Source organism: Vigna unguiculata, chromosome 10, assembly GCF_004118075.2.
Source record: "Vigna unguiculata cultivar IT97K-499-35 chromosome 10, ASM411807v1, whole genome shotgun sequence".
Lineage (NCBI taxonomy): Eukaryota > Viridiplantae > Streptophyta > Magnoliopsida > Fabales > Fabaceae > Vigna > Vigna unguiculata.
The window spans coordinates 19,911,764-19,933,092 of NC_040288.1; positions in this window are offsets into that span (position 1 = coordinate 19,911,764).

The window sequence follows — 21,329 nt, forward strand, 5'->3', positions numbered from 1 at the left end:
GGAGAAATATAAGAAGGAGGGAGCTACTTCTACCATTCCTAAATCTAAGGAGAAGGAGTCCTCAAATGGTAAAGTAACTTCTCAAGCTAGTAATGATGATTCTTCACGTTCTAGTGCAATAAAATGTTTTAAATGTTTGGGTAAAGGACATATCGCAGCTGAATGTCCCAACAGAAGAACTATGATGTTGTTGGCGAATGGTGAGTACATTAGTGAGCATTCCGCGGGTGAATCATCAGAATCATCTAGTAGTGATGAAGAGGAAAAGGAGTGTGAAGTCCCCCCTTTGGAGGGAGATCTCTTGATGGTTAGGCGATTATTAGGCAGTATGAATAAGGAGGAAGATGAGACCCAGAGAAGAAATATTTTTCATTCTCGATGTATGGTTATGGGAAAGGTGTGTTCCCTCATCATTAATGGAGGTAGTTGTACAAATGTAGCAAGTAAACGGCTCGTGGAGAAGCTTGGTTTGGTGACATCTATACACCCTAGTCCTTATGCTTTGCAATGGTTGAGTGAGGATGGAGAATTGGTTGTAGATAAGCAGGTGCACATTGCTTTTTCTATCGGTAAATATGTTAATGAGGTAGTATGTGATGTGGTACCTATAGAGGCGAGTCACTTACTGTTGGGGAGGCCTTGGCAATATGATAGAAAGGTAACCCATGGTGGTCTAACCAATAAGTATTCTTTCCTGTTTAAGGGGCAGAAGGTGTCCCTAACACCTTTATCTCCTAGAGAAGTTTGTGAGGATCAAATTAAGATGAGAGTGAGAAGAGAGCAAAAGAGAAAGAAGGAAGAGAGAAAATTCCAGAAAAAGGCAAGAAAAAGGAAGGTAAAGAAATAAGGAGTTATAAAAGCCTTTTATTGAGAGAAAAAGAAATAAATAGAGTGTTGATTAAGAAACAACTCTTATATTTGCTTATGCCTAACAATATTTGTCTCTCTTCTGTGCAAGCTTATTTGTCTTTAGGTATGAAGCAACTTCTCAAAAAGTATGATGATGTCTTTCCTAAAGACATTCCTCATGGTTTACCTCCTAAAAGGGGTACTGAGTATAATATGGATCTTAGTCAGGGTGCATCCCTTCCTAATAGGCTAACCTATAGGAGTAACACAGAAGAAACTAAAGAGATACAAAAGCATGTGGAACAACTTATGGACAAAGGATCGGTTCAGGAAAGTTTGAGTCCCTGTGCTACTCTAGTCATTCCGGTACTTATGAAAGATAGATTGGGGTCGATGTGCAATACCTGCAGGGCCATCAAATATATCATTATAAGTTGCGTATTTGACCCGAGAGGACCTTTCAGAATTCGGGTCGAATTCTCTCCAAACAGGGGAGAATGATAAAGAATCTTCAAGTGAGACGAATTTGAGGACAAATTCTCTTTAAGAAGGAAGGTACGATAGAAGTCTATTTCCTAAACTTCAGTGGTACGAATTTGAGGACAAATTCTCTTCAAGAAGGAGGGAATGATAGAGGACTATCCCAAGATTCCATACAAGAAGAATTTGAAGATGAACTTTTGGATTTTCTTTTAGAAATTAGTTATGTTTTATGTTTTTGGGTTTTGAGCTTTCTTTTATAATTAGTTTATGTTTTTATGTTTTGGGCTTGGGCCTTCTTGTAGGGTTTGCAGGTTTGCTTAAACTTATGTGCCTATAAATAAAGGTACTAAAAACTGATGTAGACACTTTTAGTCATATATTGAATTTGATTTCATTAAAGAGAGGGTTCTCTTTGTTCTTGGCTTAGGCCTCTAGTTCTTATCAAAGATTAACATCTTTATGGTGAATCTTCATTTGACTTATCAATCTGCTAGATTGTGGCGTCCTCCATCTCTGTCTTATTCCGCGTTCTTCTCTGATTTATTCGTGTCGTGCCTCTTGAGGGTTCAAATTCAGAAACGATCATACTCTTTCCTGGGTAGGATCGTATCAATGACTCACAACCATCCCTAGATTTTTGAGAGCCTCAAAGGGCTAGAAGTTCAATAAAATGGAAACTTTGGACACCCGACCTCATCAAAATACAAAGACTGACCGGTTGGGGTCATCATTACAAAAAAAAAAACCATCCTTAAAACTCTTGAAAGATTCAGCATAACCATCCAATAAATAAGCATTTGGCCTCCCTACTAGCGAAAGCCAAGTGACGGGATCCTTTGGCTAGGTAATGTAGAAATATAGAAAACTCTCTAGACTAGGTGAAAGATACAACGCCTTACATAGCAATCTAAAGGCTTGCAAACTGCCCCAACTATTTGGGTGCCCTTAGCGTGACCAAGATTATATTAACTTAAGCCAACATGTTAATACATATTTACTTGTTTTGTAGGACAATTAGAAGGTGGCACAAATGGGAGACAAGTGGTGTATTTGGAGGACATAAATGGAAGAGAGAGAATGAGCAAGGCATTCTAGAAACATCTAGAATGAGTGACCACGTGTCTTGGTCAATAATCCACCTAGAAGAATCTAGAAGCATTTAGAAATAGGCACCTCCTATACCTTGGTCGAGAAGCATCTTTAGCATGCCTTAGATTGCACCATTTTGACCTACCTTCTAGATTGTAGGGTTTTTATTAACTTTGTAGTCCTTTTGTGGAAGTTATGTGCTTTTTGCTTAGAGACCCCTAAATACTTCTATATAAGGGGTCCACTTGTAAAAGGGTTCATCATTTTGGAATTTATATACACCTTTGTGTTCATCCTTTGTGAGAGTGTCTTCCTTTAGGAATGAGACTTTTAAGCCTTATCTTGAGCCTAGACTCAAGTGGCAACACCTTCCACCCATCTTCAAGGTTTCATGGCTTCTAACCTAACCTTGTAATGGCGTGCTTCTCAGATATGTCCTTTTTTGTCTTTCCATTTTTATTTTTTGTTCTTTCCTTTACATTTTACTTTTACTTCCTTTTGCTCTTTACTTTCGCTTCATGAATCAATCTATCTCTTTTCTTCTCTAAAACATTGTGAAATGAACCTTCACATCTAGATAGTTCCTATCTTAATGTCCAATGATAATTTTCATTAGGTTTTCTTAAACAATAATCACCATATTCATAAATCTTAAAAGGAATCAACTATGTATTTTTATAATTTAAGAACCTTAAAAACATATAAATCCAAAAAATAAAAATTAATTTTTTTTTCATTTCAGAAAGAAAACATAATTAAAATTAAAAGGATGATAAATAGAAAATTGGACATGAAAGTGTAAAGCAATATTCATTTAATTGTTAAAAAGGAGAAAAAGTATAAAAATATTTTTAAAGGTGAGAAGTGTGTTTCCATTTGATAATACGGTACATGATACTTGATAAAGTTAACGTTAATGTGTACGTGACACGTGATAGTTGATTTTGTATATAAGTATAATAACACGTGATAATCTAGTTGATTGGATCAATGTTAAAGTTTATTTTTCTTACCTTTTTAAGATTTATTTGATTATAATATGTCACTTTCAATTTATTCTTTAAACTAAGTACTATAACGAATTTTTAATTAAGTAACAGCATATGAGAAGAAAAAAAACATCATTATCCTCCTTATTTAATTTTTAATTCTTATATTTTGTATTATTATTCATTTGCATACAAAGTTCACTATTTAAAATTTAAATATACACAATAATAAATGTACTTTTTAAAATATGATTTTAAATACCATAAAAAACTTAAAATTAAATTTTGAAACTTTATCTTTGTAACATCCCATTTAATAGTTTTTCACACTATCAAACAAAACATTATATCCTGATCAAGCATAGCAGATAGTAGGAATAACAGTCATACACACATAGTATGTTAATCTAGTACAGTCCTCCAAAAAGCCACATCTATATATACAAGGTAAGAGTAGGTGGAAAAGATATTAAACTACATAAACCCCAAAATGTACAACAGCAACCTATAACTACAGCGGACACTCCCTACAAGGCTCCAACTCCTACTCAAGAGGGGGTATCTCCATCTGGTTTCTGCTCTGCTCACACCAACCATAGGTGATCATTGTAAAAGGATAATATGCAAAAGCAAACAACACAAACAAGAAGGGTAAGCTAACTGAAATGAGAAAACACCGATGCACTTCACAATTAGAAATATCATTTACAGCATATAATTCAATCATAAGTTCTAGACTCGATATCCGGATTGTGTAAGCGACGTTGGAGCTCTTGGTGGCTTGCACCTGCAACGTTTCCCAGACTCTGCAGAGTTTAGACACATGGAGTATTCATCCGACTGTTCCCATGGTAAGTCCCCTTCACGTCTAGAACTGGATCAAGTCAACGACGAGGACCTCCTGTTACTCCTCACGACATAATCCATTATGCTCTACCTGAGCTTGAATGATTATTGGAGTTTCAGGATACCAACCATTATAGATTCCTCACATCCTTACACATACTACAATTCCACTTGAATTTCCCTTGAAATTCCATCTCAACCTCAACTTCTCATAGTTTATATTCATCCAATTTAATCATATAATACATCAATGGTAGCATTCCAACCATACAGGGTCTAAATTGCACAAGGATACATTAAAACATGCATTTCCACTAATGAAAACAGAATTAGAACACCACTACTGCAGTGGCTCTCGCTCAGGCTAAAAAGTCTAGCCTAGGCGAGAGGTCATCTCGCTCAGGCGAGCCAGTCTCGCTTAGGCGAGACACTAACAGTGGCAAAAAAAGAAAACTTGGGCGAACTTTCGCTCAGGCTAGGCTGGTTCGCCTAGACGAGATCGTCTCTCGCTCAGGCGACTCCAGCTCGCCTAGGCAAGACTTCGCGTAGGAACAAAGGTGCGTCTCCTGGTGTTTTTTCTCAGGCAAGTGTCACTCGCCTAGGCGAAAATACCAGGTCACGAACCTGTTCCCACATGCAGTGGATCAGTTTTCCTCAAGCACAAACCAATTATTCACCAAATCATGCAATTCAAACACCAATTCATCAATCAAACACGTAATTCAAGCTCATCTACGTATTTTCTATTAAAATTAAGAAAAGAGGTTAGCTTCCCTTACCTCTATATATTTCTAACTAGCTAGAATCCTCCCACCCAAGAGCACTTCAGTTGTACCACCTAGTGAGCTAGAAATGCAGGTTCAAAGTATGAGAATGGTTCCCAAATTAACTCAGCAGGAATGGGGTTCTACAAATTTCGAATTAAAGAGGAATATAAAGGTTGGGAGTAACTTACATGGAGGAAAAGGAGGAATTGTACTAAGAGGGGAGATCCTGAATTGGCCTCAGGTTTGGATTCTGCAATAGAGGGAGAGTGATTCAGAATTCTTTTTGGTAGAGAGAAGGTAGAGGAAGAGGGGAGGGAGAAGGGTGCAAGTGAAGTGTAATGCAATTCTGTGGTGTGGATGGCAGAGAGAAGAGAGATTAAGGGGCTGAAAATTTGGGTTCTCACAATCTTTATTAATATCATATAAATATCTTAATTTAGACATAATATTTTATTTGAAACGTGTAAATTTTGTTAGTGTTGTCTTAGATTTACTTAATAACTATCTATATTTAAAACTTAGTTTGTATTAAATACAATATAATATTTATAAGGATAAAAGAACGTATTACTTCTTTCATACTTATATATTTATTAAAGGATCATAATTGTAAGGCCCATTAAAATTGTTTTATTCTTTTCTGTCCTAAAGTAAAGGGCTGCCCCTTGTAATTGGGCCTAGGGCTAGCCCAAGTGATAAAATCAAACCCTAATCTGCCCTAACACACTCACTCTCACTCTTCACAGAATCAGTCGTCACTCCTTCTGTTCCGAGAGAGAGCTCTGTTAGGGTTCAGCCGCCTTTTCGCATCAAGTGAGCTCAAACCAGTTTTTCCGCTTCTCGTAAGTCCATTCCAACTTATGCTTGTACTTCCTTCTGTGTTTCTTCATATTTGTTTTCAGCTAGGATTCTGTAGTGAGCTTATCTTGAAATCTGCTCCATTGTTTTCCAGTTCATAAGCATACCCCTGATGATGAAGGATTGACCCCAACCAAGGATGAAGGCACATGCTTAAGAAGACTAAGCATGTTTAGAAAGGAAGTTCACTAATCCTTCATCCCTTTCATTTGTGTTTGTTATTTTTGATTCCCTAAGTTGACTTAGTTGAATCAACTTTAGTTGACTTGTTGACCTTTGACTAGGTTTGACTTGTTGACTATAGTTGACTTGACTTAAGCCAACATGCTAATCTATGTTTATTTGCTTTGTAGGTTAATTAGGAGTAAGAAAGCAATGTTAGGTGGCGCATGATGATTGGGGAGCATAAATGATGTGGAGGAGAGAGTAAAGCAAAGGCATAAAGCATAAAGTAAAAGGCATGAAGCAAGTGTACCTATGTACCTTTGGTCTCCTTTGTTTTTAACACACTTTGACCACTTTTTGGAGACATATGAGACACATTCTTTGTCTCCTTTTATGCTAGAACGAAATTAGCCTTGCACACACCATAGTTAGCTCTTTTGTCTCTCATTTTTGTAACCTTATTTGACCTAGTTTCTAGAAGCTAGGGTTTGGTTTTTGTAGAGACATCCTTAGGTATCTTTTATTTGCTTAGAGGCCCCTAAACTCTTCTATATAAGGGGTGCTCCTAGACATGTAAAAGGGTTGAAGATTTTGAAGTAAAAACACTCTTGTGTCTCAACCATTTGTGAGAGTTTCCTCCCTAGGGAGTGAATACTTTTAAGCCTTATCTTGCATAGCAAGTGGCGGCACACATCCACTCATCTTCAAGGTTTCCATGGCTTCTAGCCTAGCCTTGTAGTGGCGTGCTTCTCACATTTTTACCATTTCTTTCCTTTCCATTTTATGTTTTCTTCTTCCTTTAATTGTTCTTTGTTTTCTATGGTTTATGTGCTTTCCATTTCCTTTTTGTTTGAATCAATCCATCATCTTCTTCTCTTGAGCTTTGTGAAAGGAACCTTCACATCTAGATAGCTTACTATCTTAATGTCCAGTGGGGATTTCACTTAGCTTTCTTAATCAACTCACACCATATTCAATAATCTTAAAAAGGAACAAGTTAATCCTTCATCATTTGGTATCCAGAACCTAGGTTATCTTGAATATGGTGTTTTTCATGTGCTAACCTTGTCTTGTTGTAGCTATCTTTGTATGGTTCAAATCCACTTCCATTGCACACAAAAACAATGCTGGCAGAAACTGTTCACGATTTTAAAAGATTAAACTGCACCTGCTCAGTGATCCAAAAATTATGTTCTTGATGTCAAAAGAAAGATCTGTTAGTGTAGTTTCTAACAAAAAAAGAACCAATGCATTTGGAGTTTTGTGGAGAGAGTTATGATTGAAATAGTGAGCAAAGGTCAGGGCTGCCGAGATCACCGCGAATCAACGTTTTTCAGGTTATGTTGGGCAGTTTTGGCTACTGTTTTTGTTACTCTTCTTACTTTTAAATGTTGTTAGATAAGATGTCTTTGTGTGCTTAATCATTGACCTTCATTTCCAAAAGTTTAAATGCATGATAGCTACATGTTTGAGTCTTTAAATGTGCCTAACTTTTGCTTGAGTCATATGTCATATGTTAGCTTGAAGTTTTCTTATTCTTGTTTTTCCAAGTATTTGAATCTTGCTTTCACTTTATGTCTTGCTTGATGTATGCTCCATGAAATTGATTTTGGCCTAAAACTTGAGGAACAAGTGTTCAAGCCACCTAAAACTCTTTCTCACCATTTTATGAAACTAGTTGTGAAAAGAAGAAAATTTTTGCACCAAATATTGTCTAAAAACCGAGAGCAATGTTGCTCATTGGTGAACTAAAAGTGTGTTTTTCACTAAGTGTTATGCTACAAGTTTCATGCTTGAGAAGTGGGTGATATTGGCAAATTAGTTCCATGCTTTAACTTGGTTATGATCTTTCTTGGTGTATGCATGATTTAAGACTTGAAGATGCTTGTCAAGTGCTTTCCATAGAGTCTTTAAAAATGTGCTTTTCTTGTTTTAGTCTTGTTAAAAGTTTTGTCTCAAACTTTTCTTCTTTAGAGTTTAGCTTTCCTTGTTTTTGTGCTTTTCTTGCTTGTCACTAGGTGTTCTTTGTTTTGTCTTAGTAGTTTTCTTTTCTTGAAACTCTTGGGATGTTGTGGCCGAATCACTTGTCTTGCATTTGAAAGGTTTTGAACAAGTTTTTAAAAGTGTTTGCTTCACTCCTTTGGTGAATTTTGAGTGCTAGCCTTGCCTTGTTACTTTGGGAGAGTGATCTAAACACTTGGGTTGCAATTTTGGGTTGGATTTGGTCTCGGTTTTCTTGTTTTCTAACCTCTAATCCATTTATTTTGTCTCGGATTTGAGTGTTTTTGTTGTAGGAATCATGGCAAGTTCATCAAATGCACCTACTCCAAACAAAAACAATACATTGATGAGATTGCTTCGGGATTTGGAGTTGTCTAGGAAGGAGTCCTTTGAACAATTGAGAAAAGACAAGGAGCAAAGTGACCTAAGAATCCAAGAGCACATTAAAAGGCTTGAAGCTAAAGAGCAAGAAAGAGAGGCTAGGAAAAGAGGGCATTCTAGGCGCAACCCATCACAAGAGATGGAAACTCCAAAGATTCCTAAGTTCTATGGAGGAAGTGATCCCAAAGTCTTCCTTGATTGGGAAGCTAAAGTTGATCAAATTTTCAATGAAAATGATGTAAAGGATCAAACACAAGTTGATCTAGTAGTTTTAGGATTTTTGGAGTATGCCAATACTTGGTGGCATAAAGTTTGTAAGAATTATGACCAAGGGCCACCCGCGGCTTCTTGGATGGACATTAAAACTCTTATGCGCGCTAGATTTGTTCCTCCCTCCTATAGGAAGGAACTTCCTTTGAAGCTCCAAAGGCTTCACCAAGGTTCTATGAGTGTGAGTGAGTACTTTAAAGAATTAGAGTCTCAAATGCGTAGGGTTGAAATAAAAGAAACTAATAAAGAGAAAATAAAAAGATTTGTGAGTGGTCTTAGGAGAGACATAAAAGACCAAGTAGAGTTGTATGAGTACTCCACTCTTGAAAATGTTTTCACACTTGCCCTTGGGATTGAAATTCAATTGAAAAGAAAAAGAAGGGCAAAAAAGAGTTACTCACCCAACCACTACTCTAGTCACTCATGGAAGGCAAATGATAAAAAGAAACATGATAAGTTCCCTTCTAACTCTCATAAAGAACTACCAAGTAAAAGTAAGTCTCCAAGTGATCACATTCACCATTCCACTTCTTCAAGATCAAGTTCCATTAAATGTTTTAAATGTTTTGGTTATAATCACATTGCTTTAAATTGTCCAACCAAGAGGACCATGATCTTAAAGAAGAGTAATGATGTTGAAAGTGAACACTCATCTCCCCATTCTCTTTCAAAAGAATCTTCTTCCTCTAGTAAAACTAAAATTTATGAGAAAGACCCTATGTTATTAAGGCGCATGATAGGTCAAGATCAAAGTGAGCTTGAGCCAACTCAAAGAGAAAACATTTTTCAATCTAGATGCAAAATTAACAAATGGGTTTGCTCTCTAATTATTGATGGAGGAAGTAGTACCAATGTAGCTAGCACAAGGTTGGTGGAAAAGCTTAGCTTAGAGACCATTCCTCATGCTAAGCCCTACAAGCTTGCTTGGATAAGTAAAGAGGGAGAAATAGATGTCAATAAACAAGTCCTAATTAACTTCTCTATAGGAAGCTACAAAGATGAGGTACTATGTGATGTTGTTCCCATAGAAGTCACACATATCTTACTAGGTAGGCCATGGCAATTTGATAAACAAACTTTACATGATGGCTATACCAACCAATACATTTTCTTCAAAATGGGAAAAAGACAACTTTACTACCTCTATCACCTCAAGAAGTTAATAAGGATAGAAATATAATAAGAAAAGATAAAGAAGAAAAAGAAAAGGGGCAAGCTTTCACCAAGGTTTTACTTGCCTACAAAAAAATTCTTCCAAAGCAAGATGTGCATCACTCTTCCTTCTCTTCCCAAGCCAAAAAGGAAGGTCCAAACCATAAGCAAGAGAGGAAGAGTAGTCTAGAAAATAAAGATGGCCTAACCAAAGCTAGGGGTAATACCCTTAGAAAGGATGGAACAAAAGCTCATAAAAGGGAGGCGCAAATCCTCCCCCAAATCCAGTCAAGTTCCATCCACAAAGGCTTCAAGAATTTGTGGTCAAATTCTCTCCAAGAAGGGGAGGATGATGAAGGATTGACCCCAACCAAGGATGAAGGCACATGCTTAAGAAGACTAAGCATGTTTAGAAAGGAAGTTCACTAATCCTTCATCCCTTTCATTTGTGTTTGTTATTTTTGATTCCCTAAGTTGACTTAGTTGAATCAACTTTAGTTGACTTGTTGACCTTTGACTAGGTTTGACTTGTTGACTATAGTTGACTTGACTTAAGCCAACATGCTAATCTATGTTTATTTGCTTTGTAGGTTAATTAGGAGTAAGAAAGCAATGCTAGGTGGCGCATGATGATTGGGGAGCATAAATGATGTGGAGGGGAGAGTAAAGAAAAGGCATAAAGCATAAAGTAAAAGGCATGAAGCAAGTGTACCTATGTACCTTTGGTCTCCTTTGTTTTTAACACACTTTGACCACTTTTTGGAGACATATGAGACACATTCTTTGTCTCCTTTTATGCTAGAACGAAATTAGCCTTGCACACACCATAGTTAGCTCTTTTGTCTCTCATTTTTGTAACCTTATTTGACCTAGTTTCTAGAAGCTAGGGTTTGGTTTTTGTAGAGACATCCTTAGGTATCTTTTATTTGCTTAGAGGCCCCTAAACTCTTCTATATAAGGGGTGCTCCTAGACATGTAAAAGGGTTGAAGATTTTGAAGTAAAAACACTCTTGTGTCTCAACCATTTGTGAGAGTTTCCTCCCTAGGGAGTGAATACTTTTAAGCCTTATCTTGCATAGCAAGTGGCGGCACACATCCACTCATCTTCAAGGTTTCCATGGCTTCTAGCCTAGCCTTGTAGTGGCGTGCTTCTCACATTTTTACCATTTCTTTCCTTTCCATTTTATGTTTTCTTCTTCCTTTAATTGTTCTTGGTTTTCTATGGTTTATGTGCTTTCCATTTCCTTTTTGTTTGAATCAATCCATCATCTTCTTCTCTTGAGCTTTGTGAAAGGAACCTTCACATCTAGATAGCTTGCTATCTTAATGTCCAGTGGGGATTTCACTTAGCTTTCTTAATCAACTCATACCATATTCAATAATCTTAAAAAGGAACAAGTTAATCCTTCATCACCTAGAGCCGTGGTGTTCGTGTTTGCGGTTGGGTTCCTGTACTAGCGTATTCCAGGTAAGGGAAGTTAGAACCCCCTTGTTTGGTGTGATTATGATTTGTACCATTTTAGTCTCTTGATTTTCGAGTTTGATATACTGTGATGGATGCTTGGACTGGCTGGTTTTTCTTGTTTGGTATATGTTTAGGTGTGATGCAGGCATGAATAGTGGGGAGCACTGATAATCTTGCCCAAGCGAGTTTGCCTCGCCTAGGCGAGATGAGTAGAGGCTCGCCTAGGGCTTTCTGCGCGAGCTGTCGCTCAAGCGACCAAAACCTTGTTTTGAGCGAGCTGATGTCTCACTTAGGCGAAGGGGGTCTCGCTTAAGCGAGATTGCGCAGGGGCTACTGTTCTCCTTGTCGAGCTCTCTCCTAGGCGAAGGGGAGCTCGCCTGAGCGAGAGTCGGTCTCGCTTGAGCGAGACCCTCCAGCCTGAGCGAAGAGTTGGGCGAGGATGCGTCCCAAGATGATTTTCCCTCTGTGTTTGGATGTTTAGCTTGTGCTTGGGTTATTGAATGAGTACTCAATGGGAATGATTATGCATGATTTGGGAAAGGATTATATGTGGGGAATTGTGAGCTTGGCTTGATCTTGTATGAATTTTACATGAGGGGTTGGATGCATATATATATATATATATATATATATATATATATATATATATATATATATATATATAAGTGTGTGGTCACGAATTTGGCATGAGCAACAATGGACCTTGATGGTTGGTAATCCGGTGGCATGGTATTGGTATGAGAGGAAGTACTTTATGCATGGTTGTGAATAACGAGTTGGCATTGATTCATCATGTGATAAATGAGGGTTGGTTACGGAAGTGGGTGTGAGGATTTCTAGGCATGATATCTGTATTTATTTCTTGGCTGTTTGTATATATTTGGTATGGAGTCAGTACGTAATTCCTTAAAGTCTCTAGGTGGGACTTTAGGGTCGTGCTTTAGTGGTCGGGACGTAATTCCATGGCCCCTGTTAGTGGGTGTCCATGGTGGTGCCCCATCTATATATCTTGGTAAGGATTCAAGGTAAGGATCGCATCCTGACACTCTAAGGAGTCAGTTAGTCTCACTTAGAGCGGACTGACTCCTGTGGTGAGAGTAGCAGGACGCCTGAAATTCATTAAGGGCTAACCTTGTGGTGAGAGAAATTGATTCATTGTAACATTTGTAACACATAGCTCGGGGGTGAGCAGAGGTATCCACCACAAGTGCAAGCACTAATGCAGATTTGATATTTTACCTCGCCTTATAGGCCTCGGTTATGGTAGAACCGAAGCCTACAAGGAGGCGGTGACAATTTTGCAATTTTAGCGACCTATATTGCTTCGGTTCTACAAACAACCGGTGTCATAAGCAGCTTTAGGCCTCGGTTCCTTAAGAACCAAAGCCTATTAAGCAGCCCAGAAATGAAAATTTTAAAATTGGCGCCAGCGAGAACACATTTGGCCTCGGTTGCTTTTCGACCGAGGCAATATTGGGCAGTTTTAGGCCTCGGTTGAAATAGAACCGAAGCCTATAACCCTGCCCAGAAACCCTAATTTAAAAATTTCATCAGCGCCGCCCCCTTTGGCTTCGGGTCCCCTTCAACCGAGGCCATTGAGCCACTTTAGGCCTCGGTTTTTTGAATAACCGAGGCCATAAAGCCTGTTAAAATCCCCAAATCGCGAACCCCAATCACTATTCATCTTCTTCCCTAATTCTCTTCCTACGACGAAATCGATCTCCAGATATTCTCTCAAGAAGCTTTCCACCATGACCCAAGGGAGTTTGGTTACACCCATTTGCTTCCCTCCTTTTTTGAGTGTCTCAAACATTTTAGCACCAACATCTTCCAACAAGAATTTTGGTAGCACGGAGCATCCCACTCTGAAGCTTGATGCTTTCATCCCAAAGAAGCATGTCATCACCATTATCTTCAACCCCATCTCGCTTCCTACTATGCAAACAAAAGGGTATAAAAGAACCAACACTATGGCCCTCAGGATCCCTCCCGCTTCAAAGGCCACTAGCATGAAATATCGAAACAAGGAAGAGGATTTCAACAGAGCGGGCTGATGCAATTGTTCCAGACGCTTCCATGGTGAGCGGTGCAGTATTGGCATTCACGGTGGCTCACGAAAGTGCAGGTGTTGCTGGAAGATGAGGCGAGGTGCAGCGATAAAATGGTGGTGCAGGTGGTTACGATTTCCGCTGCTGTTGCGACATCAATGGCTGAACAATGGAGTTCTCGTCACTGCTTGGTGGACTACGCGAAGGATTCACGATGGGTGCTGCCGGCGAGATGAAGTTCGGTCCTATGAATTTTTTTTTTTAAAAAAAATATTGAATCTATGGCTTCGGTCTCTCTGCAACCGAGGCAGGAAAGAGATCTATGGCTTCGGGTAATGACCGAGGCCAAAAGGGGTGCCTTTTGGCCTCGCTTTAATATGCCTCGGTTCTTAAACCGAGGTAGAATCTCGAAAATAACCGGGGCCAAAAGGGGGTACTGCATTAGTGAAGCATCTGCTGAATCCGACTAGGTTATATGTATCCGGATGAGTCAAGTCTTAGTGTATTGTTTGGAAGGTCTTAACATGCTTGTGTGATGTAAGTGAAATGGACTGTGAATATGTATCTGATTACTTTGATGAATTGGTTTTGGCTCTAGCTTACCCTTTGCTTGTTTATTTGCTCTGTATGTTGTTCTTCTACTCTTGCGATGATCATCAATTGATTGATAGGAGCAGATGCGAGAGGCACTCGTGATCAACAGAGGAGAGATGATCCCGCTGCATAGTCTTTTGGGCTGGACTTCATGTTTCTTTTGGTTTTTGTTAGGGCTAGGGCCCATGTATTGCTTGACTCCTTAATACTCTATTTCCTCTTGTTAGACTTTTATCTAGTTTTCTTTGGCATCTGCCTAGAATTATAGGAGTTGTGTTTGAGACCCAGGGCTGTGCTATGGTACTATCTGTGTGTGACGTTACAATAATAATAATAATAATAATAATAATAATAATAATAATAATAATAATAATATTAATGATGATATAATGAAAAACAACGTACACTTAATTTTAAATTTTGAGACTAGTTCTCAATACACTATGACTTACTTGATATAAAGGACGAAACAAAAATATGAAAATATAAGTTAATGGTTCTGTTTAGTATACATCAGACATAATTTGTTATTTTTATGTTAAAGGATACAATGACGAGAAAAAATTAAAATGTTTTGTAACAATGTTTTTATAATTTTCCTTTTCAAGAATTTGATCGACAGCGCATACTTGCAGAAACAAAATGTCTCGTTTACTCTTGAGAGAAAAAATAAAATAAAAAATCAGAGACATCAGTTTACAAATTTTTGAACTTCTGATTATTCTGTCGTAAGATACACGTTGAACTTATTATTGGGCTTTGGTTTTGGTGAAACAGTATAAAGTCGGCACTATGAATGCTACACGTCTTCCCACGGAAAAGCAAGCAACTTAATGGAACGTGATGATGAAGAAAAAGCGATGCAGTGAGAATAATTCCAAAACTTTTTTGTAACATGCTCTTAATACTTTATATTTTTTCTCATTAAATGACAAAATTGTTAATCCCATAGCTATTGGCAAGTGAAAGTAGACCATGACCCAGATCAACTTTACATAAATGTTATATACATATTTTTTAATATTATTATTAATTAATATTTATATTTACTATTATAATAAAATAATAATAAAAATTTACATAAATGTTACTTTTATCTAAGTTTCATTCATAATTTTATATTTTTGTACTAAATTCTTTTAATAAAAAAATTTTTGGTGATATTATTTTTATAATATTTAAGATGTTTAAAGATGTTATCGACGAAGTTTAATCTAATCACTTTTTGTGAGTTTGAAGGTTAAATTTACAACTTTCACTAAAAAAAATGTTCCTAATCACTTTTTGTGAGTTTGAAGGTTAAATTTACAACTTTCACTAAAAAGAAATGGTTGCTGTAAAAATTTATAGCTAACACAAAAATCCGAAGGTAAGACTAATTTGCCTACATCCAATCATTTAATCATATACAACAAAAGTTATCAATGTAATATCAGTCTAAAGTTCTCTTACACTAATAATAAGTATACCTATGAGCTGAATCAAGTTGTTCTTCATCATGTTGTTGCTCTTGTTGATTGTTTTGCACTTCATTTCCTTCTTGTTAAGTATTTGGTGTGTTAGCACAAGTGACCGTAGTGCAGGAATTTGATTAAGCATGTGCATGAGATCATGTGTGATTGATGAAGAATTGATGAGATTCGTTGATGATCAAGCTTGAGATTCGTTGATGATCAAGCTTGGGGTCTGTTGAATCTGGAGCTAACATGAAGATCTCTATGAAGTTTGAATTTTATTTGTAGACTATATGACATAGTGTAGATGTCTTTTATCTTGTGTTTGTCCTTTTCAATATGTTAAAAGGGGTTTTAACAGGTTAAAAGGATTGCTGCATATAGTTCTGGTATGAATATATTCAATCAATTGAATTGTTATTCAATCAATTGATCTCACTTAAGTAAAGTGAAATCAACAGATTATATGGACAAATCAACCTCTTGAATTAACTTATGACCAAGTGATAACGCTGTCGTTGACGCGATCAAACTAATACTACTTATCTATAACAAATTCAGTATTGTTAAGAAAGTAGTCAACAAAATAGAAAGGGTAAAGTAACCAAAGGTCGTCTCCCAACAAACACGGAATTGATTTCTAACAAATTAGTTCTTATAAAAGCTATACAAAGAGTTAGTCAAATAAAATAATAAAAATATAAAGTCTCAATTAAATTTAAAAACCCTTGAACTCATGATCAACATGCATATATAATTAAAATCATTAATTTTTACGTGATTCAAAGATAAAAGACATAGATGAATGAAAATCTCAACAATAATAAAAAGAACAAAGAAATTATTTCATTATAACCTCAGAATCCATAATGAAATTACAATAGAATCAACTCAAGAAGTTTAACACTCCATGAAACATAAAATAAAATAAAAATAGAAGAGGAAATGAGAGAGAAAGAAATTAGGCCCCCTTACGTGTTCCTAAATTCTGAACTGTTGAGCTTGTTTCTTCTACTTCTCCCTTTGTCTCTTTAAATAGGACTTGGACTTGGCTTTTTGGTTGCTAAAATCTCTCAAATATCTTTAAAATAAAGATAAAGATAAATATTTAAAAATATTTGGAGGGATAGTTAGTTTTAAAAATATTTGACAGATATAGTTGGTTAATAATTTATGATATAATTAAATAAATTAATTATTTAAAAATATTTGATAAATTATTACCAAATAATATTTGCATTAATTTTCTCAATAAGCCATTTTCAATCCTATAGTCCAAATTTGCTGAAAAATCCAAAAAGATGAATATTTGCACTTAAACCCTTCTTGTTTGATCAGTCTTTGACCAACTTTGACCAGAATATACAATGTTTGACCAGATTTGACCCTTTGACTGTCTAATGAGGGATTAACACGTGGCAGTGCATTTTCTCTCTCCAGAATTAAGGTTTCTTCGTGGTGGCTGCTTGAAGGTGCGTGGATGAAGCTTGGGTGGTTGTTGTGCTCTCCGTTTCCAGCAAGGTGACCATCGTTGATGGCGCTGCAGTGGAGGTTCTGGTTCGTTCTACGGGCAGCTTGCTCATGGTGGTTCGATGGTTGAAGGCAGCAGTTGCGAGAACGATGAAAGTCTCGTGGTGGTTCTCTAATTGGTTAGTTTAATAAGTGGAGGATTACCACATGGCATGATCTGAGTGCATCTTAGTTTATTAGTGGAAGAAGGGGTGAAAATAGACAAAGGCAGGGGTGTAGAAGTAGGTTTTCTGTAGCAAATTTGGAAAGAGGGGAGTGTATAAGTAATGTATGGGATGCAAAAGTGATTTTTCCAGAACTTGCTGATTTTAGCCTTATTTAAACGTGTTATGTAACTTCACTCAATTTATTTTCCCACCTTGAATGAGCTTAATCTTAACTTTAGCTACATCAACAAACGTTAAAATATCCAAAAATAATTTATGCAGCTAAAAATCACTTTTTAACACATTTTTACCACACAAGCTCAAACAACCCTTACTATCATAATTATTAATTAAATCACTCTTTAAGCACACAAATTCAATTAAATACCCAGAATTAAACATTAAATGAGGAAAAAAATACACACTCATCACCAAGCTATATTAACTGGTTTTTCAAAGAGTGAAGTAACACTTGAGATTTCTGAGTGCGAAAATAGTGAAACGAATTTCGAAAACCATCTCTCTCTGGATTACACATAGTGTTGCTTGTGATTGAAGATCTTTAGATCTTTGAGCGAGGTCTTTTTTTTGTGTTCAAGCATTGAAGGACACATTCTTTGTATGTTGTCATGTAATTTGCTAGTGCAACTATGTTTGATATATTAATTGTAATCAATCTTGTATGCTAAAGCATGTTGTTCGAGTGAGTTTGGTGATTTGCATTTTTCTATCGAACTTCCCTGAATATGATTATGTTGATTTTATATTTCAATCTATTGAATCATACTGTATGAACAAATTCATCTGTTATTTTGTTTTTCCATCAACTAAAATGTGTGGCCTTACAACAATAAACATGTGATTTGTTGGCCAATTGGATTCAAACATAAAGACTTTTTACAAGTTTTAATTTGAGCATATTTTTAAGTGCTCAGCCAATTCAACTACCTCTTTTTTGCTAATAAAGTCCTTTTAAACTTACAATTGGTATCAAAGCGGTTTTTTGAAAGGTATTCAAGTGTGATCCAAAACTATTTTTTGAAAAATGGACGAAAACAAACTTCCTTTGGTTGAAGGTGCTTCTATACATAGGCCTCTTATGTTTAGTAGTATAAACTATCAATTTTGGAAAATACATACAAAAATTTTCATTGAATTAATTGACCAAGAAATTTGGGATGCAATTATAAACCATACATTCTTAATATGATGATAAAGGAGTGTAAGCCATGGAATCAATGGACAGAGGAAGAAAGGAAGCTTGCCCAATATAAATGTACAATAAAGAACATTCTAACCTCCTCATTGAACATGAATGAATTTTTTAGAGTCTCTTAATGCAAAAGTGCAAAAGAAATATGTGGGTTGTACTTGAAGTCACACATGAGGGGACAAATGATGTGAAGAGAGCTAGGAACAATGCTTTGATACAGATGAATCAATTACGGAAGTACAAAAGAGATTCAAAAATATTGTCAGCCACCTTATAGGCTCAGCAAAATATTTTGACAAAGAAGAGCTAAACATCAAAGTGCTAAAGTATGTTGATAGGAGTTTGCAACCTAAGGTCACGACCATCTCAGAATCAAAGGATCTATCTACTATAATTATTTTTGCATTGTTTGGTAAGGTAAGAGAGCATGTGATTCAGATGCATAAGCTAAATGGGTAAGAGTCAAGTGTTAAAAAGGTGGAGAACATAACCTTGAAGACTAACACCAAAAAGAGTGATGAAACCAAGGAAGAGGTGGTTGAATCAAGTGATAATGAGAACTTGAATCTACTGGTTAAAAGGTTATCTCTAAAGGAAACGTAATAAAGGTAATCAAGAAAGCTATAATTCCAAATAAAATGATTCAAATAACACTCCTAGTTTCTCTTGTTAACATTATGTGGCAAGCAAGGACATATAAAAATTAAATGTCCAAACATTAACAAAGAAAAAGTGAAAAGTGTTGATAAGAAAAAAGAGAAGAAGCCCAAGGAAAGACGTGCCTACTTAGGTTGGAAAGATAATGATGATTCATCAAGTAGCTCATCACAAGATGAAAGTGAATAAGCAAACTTGTGTCTCATGGCTGGATATGAGTTATCATCATCAAGCCAAGTAATAAAATGTGACAAGGATGACTTGTGGTACCTTGATAATGGGTGTTCAAGGCACATGACAAGTGACAAAACCAAATTTGAAAAGTTGCACTTGAAGGATCAATGTTTCATGACTTATGGAGAGGAAAAATACTTGGAAATGGAATCATAAGCAATGGATCCTCATTCAATATAACAAATGTGCTCCTAATTGAAGGATTGAAGCAAAACTAGATAAGTATAAACCAACTTTGTGATAAAGAATTTAAAGTTGTTTTTGAACCTAGTCATTGTCTAATCTTTGATGCATGTGGTAGCATAGTGTTGGTAGGGAAAAGAGTCAATAACATTTACTTGCTTGATCTGTGTAATATCCACGAAATTTAATTTTAAATAACAAAATACGAGTAGTGGGAGCCTTTATGGCATTTAATGTTGATTAATGTGACGTGGAAAAGTAATAGCTCAAGTGGTTGAAAGTACTTAGTTATGTTGAGAGAATTTGGGTTCGAGTCCTATGTATGCCATATATGTGATATTTAACTTATTATTATTTTAATAATATGCTGGATCATGATGGGTGATAATATAATCTTAGAATTATAGGAATTATTACGAAACATGAATTGGTTGAATGGTTGTGCAGTGATTTGACATTGGCATGGTTATGGGTTTGAAGCTTGGTGAATCCAAACTAAACTTTCTTTTTGCCTAAAATTTCTTTTGGCATGAATGTGAAATGGCAGATAAACCCTAGCCACCTTAGATAGGCAGAAAGGAAGGTTGCAAAACCACTGAATTATGGTCATTGAACAACCATTAAGCACCTTGCTAATTAATTTTCGTTTTGGTGAGTAAAGGGGTAATTATTGGGTATTAATTGTGGAAGAGAAAGGACTTGGAGTAGAGAGAAACACTGCATTTCGTTAGAGTTGTGGGTAGAAGGTATCCAGAGTGTTCATGCTGCATTGAGGAAGAGTTGTAGAGCTATTGGTTGGAGAGGCAAAGGGAAATGAAGATCACAAAAGAACTCTAGCATTGTCTCTTAAGCAAGGATATCCAGGTTAGGGGAGCTATAACTCGTGGTCTTGTATTTTTAAATTCAAATGCTTGTTATATCGTATGATTGTGCATGAATATTCCTTGTCTTGCTTGAATTTTGAGTTTTTGGAATTTTTTCAGAAACCGCCTGGCGGGCGATGAACTGCTGTTAGGCGACACATGTATTTCTGAGTAATTCTGGGTTTCCTGAAGAGGAACCGCCTGACGGTATGATCCTTAACGCCAAGCGACACATATCTGATCAACCTAGTTCTGGGTTTTTGGCATGAACTGCCTGGCGGTGATGAACACCCTGCCAAGTGATGCGAGTCAAATTGACTCGATTTTGATGTTTTATGTGTTCTAGGTGGATTCTGAACGAGAAGGAATAGAGCATTAATGGTGAATTGATTATTGGATGCTATAAATTAGGAAATTATGCTGTCCATTGGAGTTAATTTGATGAAATTGCTATGAACATTAATTTAGGGTTGGAAATTTGGGGTTTTGATGTCATGAGAATAATTGGTGGTTGAATGGCACTAGGAAATATTAATGGAGGTATTTAGGCTGTGAACTCTTATAATTATAAGTGAAATCACGTGAGAATTGGTAGAAATCTGCAAGGAAAGGAAAAATGAGAAATATTGGGGTTTCACAGGTGCAGAAATTTTTGGAAAATCTCCAAGATTCTATGCACCGCTTGGCGACACTTGGATGGCTGCCAGGAGACAGGTGCAGAACAGTGGAGGGTGCAGATGAGTTGGCAGCGAGGGGAAATTGAGTGAGGGTCAATTGGTGGTATGTAAAAGTATAATTGAAATATGTTGGCTATGGTATTAGGAAGAGTGAGTGATTAATGAAATGAGATGAGAGCTAAAGAATGGATATGAAATCTGTATTGTAATGGTATTGTGGCTAAAGTATAAAATATTGCAGTGGTTGGTATAGGTTCATCATAAGCATAACTAGTCAGTTTTGAGAGTTGACTTAAAGTAATTCGACCAATTGGTGCATAGACGAACATATGGCATATTAAATGATAAGGCAGGGGAATATGGCTGTGGCGGTGTCAAAGATGGACTATTTTGGACCCTGTCAGGAAATGGTAAG